This window comes from Camelus ferus, chromosome 3, assembly GCF_009834535.1.
Source record: "Camelus ferus isolate YT-003-E chromosome 3, BCGSAC_Cfer_1.0, whole genome shotgun sequence".
Classification (NCBI taxonomy): domain Eukaryota; kingdom Metazoa; phylum Chordata; class Mammalia; order Artiodactyla; family Camelidae; genus Camelus; species Camelus ferus.
The window spans coordinates 42,281,859-42,287,858 of NC_045698.1; the positions used below are offsets into that span (position 1 = coordinate 42,281,859).

The 6,000-nt window shown below is 38.8% G+C and overlaps 1 long non-coding RNA gene across 1 annotated transcript in view; it reads right to left on the reverse strand.

Moving 5' to 3' along the window:
- LOC116661280 overlaps window positions 1–2,519 on the reverse strand; it is a 132,758-nt gene extending 130,239 nt beyond the window's left edge. The window contains exon 1 of the long non-coding RNA XR_004317105.1: window positions 2,218–2,519. This is a non-coding gene — a long non-coding RNA (uncharacterized LOC116661280). The remainder of the gene's footprint in view (window positions 1–2,217) is intronic.
- Between the last annotated feature and the right edge of the window lie 3,481 nt (window positions 2,520–6,000).

Sequence of the window (6,000 nt, forward strand, 5' to 3'; positions counted from 1 at the left end):
CCAAATGTAGGTCTGTTCTAGGAAGGAAGCTTCTAGGGATGGCAGATAAAAGAGGGAGTTCAGAGCTCTGATATTGTTTTAACATTACACAGAAATACCTAAGATCTTTTGCATTGCAGCCTAAGAATGCAACCCAGCTGAAGGAGACTACACTTCTCAAAGCTACTTTACATTATTTTAAATTTTGGGAGAGGGGTGTCAAAGCTACAGTTTATTTTTTGGGGGGGGAGAAGAAGGTAATTGGGTTTATTTATTTTTAATGGAGGTACTGGGGACTGAACCCAGGACCTTGTGCATGCAAAGCATGCACTCTAACACTGAGCTGTACCCTCCCCTCAAAGCTACTGTTAAGAAAATTAACTTACAAAGTTACATCTTAGGGAGAGAAAAGAAAAGGTACATGAAATTTCTAAGAAACTGTGTTGAGACAGACATTAAAGTCCAAAAAATGACAGTGACTGAAGAATTTTCTTTTAAAAAATATCCAGATAAATAAACATGCAAAGCTGTCTATGGCAACCATTTCCCATTGCTATGGCAAATGAAGAGGGAAGAGTTAATACTGATTTTCTAAGCAACTGCTCTGCATAGGCCCCTGCTTTCAAAAATATTAACAGTGGTGAGTACCCAAACACAATTCACATATGGACATTTCATTTCCATTACTTACCACAATAAGCCATAATTATATTTTCTGTCTTCTTGACAATACTCAAGGTCAAAGATAGTGTTTTCCTTTCTCCCCAGGATAAAAGCAGTATCATGTGGCTGGCATATGGTTGATGATCAGTAATTAAATGATTTGAATCAGATGAGAGAGAGATCATCACAAACAGGAGGAAGCCTCAGCATGCAATCCAAGGGCTTCTGTAATCTGGCTTCATTCTAATTAGCACTATTGTCCTCCACTGGCTTTAAGATAAAGCCAAAGTGCTACAATGCAGGCAATGCAAGGTTATGCCCAAAGAGCAGTAGACAGACTGAGATTCTGATTTCTATCGACTGTCCAGCCTTTTCTCTCTGCATGTTCCTTTTCTGCTGAATTACTTGCAATTTTCCAGGCAGCCCCCATATGGACGTCATTGTGCTCTCTCTCCATCTTTTGTCTGGGACATTTTTCTACCTCCCCATTAATGTGTGCATAATTTTTTTCAGGATCAAGCATCTTTCCTATCTACCCTTTCCTGAAGTCCTCCCAAGTCTCTTCACAATAGAATGGACCATTTCCTCGCTGAGTCCTCTTTTAGCTCCACCATTGTAATATTTCCCACTATTTCACTTATTTACGAATCTATAAAACACTAGTGGACTCCAGGCTCCTTTAAGGAAGAGTCTTATTCATCCTGTACCTCCAGTGGTTAATGAAATAAATATAAATGCTTAATATATTCTGGTAAATGAATAAATGAATAAAACTTTGTATCTCAAACATATTCATGGGACACAATGACAATGATCTTTCCCTCCCGTGGAAAGCAGAATACTGCCCCCCAGCTCCAGAGACGTCCATGTCCTAGTCCCAGAACCTGTTAGCATGTTAGGCTTCAAGGCAAATAAGGTTACAGTTTGAACTAAGGATGCTAGTCAGCTGACCTTAAAATCATGAGTTTATCCTGAATTACCTGGATGAAACCAATATAATCACAATGGCAGGGAGAAAAGTAAAGTCAAAGAAAGACATGTGGTGATAAAAAGCAGCATTATGGAGATGCTATGTTGCTGGCTTTGGAGACGAAAAAGACGACCATTAGCCACAAACAGGGGCAGCTGGACATGGCAAGGAAATGAATTCTTCCTTAGAGTCTTCATCAAGGAACACAGCCCTGTGATACCTTGTTTTTATCCCAATGAGACCTGTAGCAAACTTCTAACCTACCCAACTATAAGATAATAAATATGTGGTGTTTTAACCCACTAAATTTGTGGTAACTTACAACATCAGCAATAGGAAACTAATACACTCTTTAAAGCTCTTTTTGCGTTTGATTTCTCACATGTCCCTAGCTCTCACTATGCCTACTAAGTATATTACAGACCAAGCAACGTACTCAGCATTTTAGAGAATTGTTTCATTAACATCCACAAACAGCCTTTTCAGAGGAAGGTTATTCCATTTTCTCAGATGAGAAAACAGAGGTTTAAAGAAACTGACTTTCCCAAGATAACACAGTTAATAAACATCAGTGTAAGATCCTTAAGTACAGAAGCCTTACTCACTTTTGGGTAATCCAGTGGTCTCCAAACCCTCTAATCTTCTGGAATCACACATTTTCCCACCAAACACACAAGTAAGAGTCCTGTGCTCCTTCAAAAAGTCTTGTAGGCTCCTCTGGAATGCCTGTTCTTCTGTTCTCCTCCCACAACTAATTCCTCAAGAAGCAAAACTTTAAACACTGCTCTTCACGGTTCATGAGAAACCTTTACTTGACCTCTCTCTCCTCCTCAAAACGGCAACAAAACTACAAATCCCTCAGAAAGCAGCAAACTTTGAGCACGTACTTGCGGCCTCTCGTTCCATCCTCTTTCCTTGCTCCCGCTACTAGGAGGAAGAATAACCTTCCTGATGGGTGAAATCGGCTGAATCTGATGTCCACGGGGCCACGTTTTCTAGGGCGGAGAGTAGGGCGGTAGGGACGGGATTACTGCATTGGAAAGGTAACTCAAAAGTCTCTCGCTTGGATGGCTGTCATGCGCGGTGGTTGATCAGCTTTACCCTTCTAGTTTTCACAAAGTAAATCAGCTGTTTTCAGAGTATGGTCACTAGACCAGCTGCATTAGCATCACCTGAGAACTTGTTAGACATGCAAATTCTCCATTCCTGCCCCAGACCTACTGGACCAAAATCCCTGGGGGTAAGGCCCAGCAATGCGGTCTAACAAGCCCTCCAGGTGATTCTGATGCAACTCAAATTTGCAAACCTCTAGAACAAACAGACCTTGAAACCGCTGGAAGACCCAGTTTGACTGCTTTTTTAGCTTTACAGCTAGAAGTCAAGGGAGCAAAGCTGGTAGCACATGCTTTAAATCAAGCAGCAGTTTTCAGTACTGTTGACTCTATAGCTCTGTATTTTGAGGTTTGAGGATGTTCCCCAGCCTTTAATAAAGCCAATATTTTGAGCCCTACCCACTATCATTATGTTTATATTCCACTGGTTAGCACCAGTGTGATAGGAGGGCTAAATGTTTCATGTTCTCTAATCTTTTCATGGGGGCATTGAGCAAAAAACCACAGGAGAAAAACTAAACCAAAAAAACCACCAAGGAATGCTAATAGGATCAAGGATCACAGTGAAATATGGGGACTTTTTGAACTGGTGAGTTTACAGCAGCTTGACCACAGCTGCTGGTCCAAGTACAGCTGATGTAAGTTTTTGATTATTTAAAACAGTGTCATTCCAAGTACCAATTAAAAAAAAATGAAAGCAGAGTTTAAGCACAGAGATGTTTTAAGGTATTAGGAGATGGACTTTTTATTGCGTTTCAGTACAGACTTTAGGTCTCAGGGGTTAGAGGAGATATTCCTAGTCACTAGAGGGTGAAATTTCGGATTACACTTGGATTTGTGCAGTATATCCACAGGTTGATAGATTTTAAAATCCCTTCACTTCCCCCAACACAATCACCATTTATTCTCTAAATTTTCTCTTGACTGTTTTTGATGAGCATTGTAGATTTCAAGACTTTAGACCATGATTAGTGTATTTTAAAAATAAACAGGTAACATGAGGGTAACAGCATCTCCTAAATGAAGGTGGAGAAAACCTCATGGAAACATTTCGGATCCAAAAGTTAAGAAAGTTGAGTAATGTTTGTCTCTTGAAAACCCTCTCTAGGAATCAAGATTTCTCAGACTCAAAAAGGAAAAGAATCACATTAAAAATATACTTTGAGAGATTTGCAAATACTAACTACTATATATAAAATAGATTAAAAAAATTTCTTCCATATAACACAGGGAACTATATTCAATATCTTGTAGTAACCTATAGTGAAAGAGTATGAAAACCAACATATGTATATATGCATGACTGGGATATTATGCTGTACACCAGAAATTGACACACTGTAACTGACTATACTTCAATTTAAAAAAAAAAAAAAAACCTCATGGAGGAAAAAATATATACTTTGGTCTTGCAGTCAAGTCAGGATTAGCAGACAGATAAAAAAGAAAAGAATAGAAAAGAAACCCGGCTAATGAGCTGGAAGAAGAATCTCCTCAAAAGAAAGGTTGATTATTAAATCACAGGCTAGAAGGATATGACATGGAAATAAAGACAATGTTGCTACTAGGGATTATGCATTATGGAGTACGACTGGAGGAAGAAATCTAAGAAGACAAGAAGGTTCTTAGCAAACCACCATAAATGCCCCCAACACAGTCCAGACTCAAAGCCCAGTGCTGCTAGAAAGGGATGCAGAAGATAATGTTGTTGCTGCATTGCACTAGCACAGGTGACTACCTGGACCTGAAAAGTTCCAAAACGGAGAAGAGAGAAGATTTAATGGTGGGGCACACGTGACAGAAAGTGTTTGTCCTGACTCAGCCTCCAGGGGCTCCAACTGTGAAACAGCAAAACAGCTTCATTTACTTTCAGGAGCTTTTGAGGGTGAGATACTGATTGAGATAAATGCAGATATTAAGAAGAAACTTTGTAAGAAGAGGAGGAATCCATAGGTTTTCCAGCAGGAGGTAATAGTCACTTTGGCAAGAGCTTGAAAATACCTTGCGGTCTTGATGGAGATGGAAAACTACAGAGACAGAAAATGAGAAAGTTATTCTCTTTGTCAGAGGAATCCTGATCTCCTTGAATGATGGGCTGAAACTTCAAACAGCTTTTATATTTATTGTTTTTTCTCTTTTAATTTCCTATTGTACTGATAGCATGCTTAACCTCGGTTTCAAGATATGGATAGAGGAAAGTATTCACAGAAGAGACTAATAATTTGGGACACGAATACATTGATTGGAGCTAATTAGAGAAAGGACAAAATGTTACACCGCTGATAGTAGCGAGAAAGGGTAACAAGCCCGAGACTCAATCATTCGCAGCATCTGTCTTACCTGCTATAGAGCAGACGAGGGAAAACACTTGTAACTCTGAGGAGAGAGGTTCATGAAAAGGAAAGATGACAATAACTTTGGAGGAAAATCACAGTGGCTGTCTATGAGGTGAAACAGAAGTTTACCAGGCAGAACAGTCTAATGAATCATCTTCTAAAGCTTTGAGTGGTCAATCCCCAGCCAACATCCTTTAAAGTAACTAAACCTTAGTGTATCTGTGTTTTCATTTTTACAGTGCTCTCAGTTACGTATCGTTTTGATGAGCTGTTTTCAATTTTCAGGTTTAATTTTTAATCTGTTCCTTGTTAGGAGATACCCGATTGTTTACAGTCATGAAGAGTTTACGGCATTGCCGTATCACTTTAGAAAGCCATAGAGGCTTCTTATTCTAATTTTACTACGTTAGCTCATTTATCCCCTTACTGGATGATCATTTCATACACCTGATCTTACACATGCATGGATACATACTTCACAGACTTTGGTAAGATAATTTTAGACAGATTTATGATAGCTAAAAATTATTTGAGACAACTAGAATCCTTAAGACAAATTAGAGGAAAAACCATTATCTTCATAAATCAAGAAAAAAATAATTACAAATCTGTCCACTGAAGTCAATAAAAATTATCATGCCAGTCAGAAATGAGTTGCTCTTTTTTCCTACTACTCTGGAGCAAATAAACATTGGATACATCTCTTAAATGTCTTTTTATCCAGTTGTGCTTACCTTTGGCAGAATACTAAAATCGCCAGGGTGCTTTATAAAGTACTGGTGACTGGGCTTTTAAACTATTGAGGCTATTCCTTTTTCCCTAAATGTGATTTTATTGCAGCATCTATTACACTTTATGTCCTTGTCTATTTACTGTCTTTGTCCTCCAACTCCTAAACCCCTTGAGGTCTGGGACTTTTTGTCTTTTTATCTCCTCTATA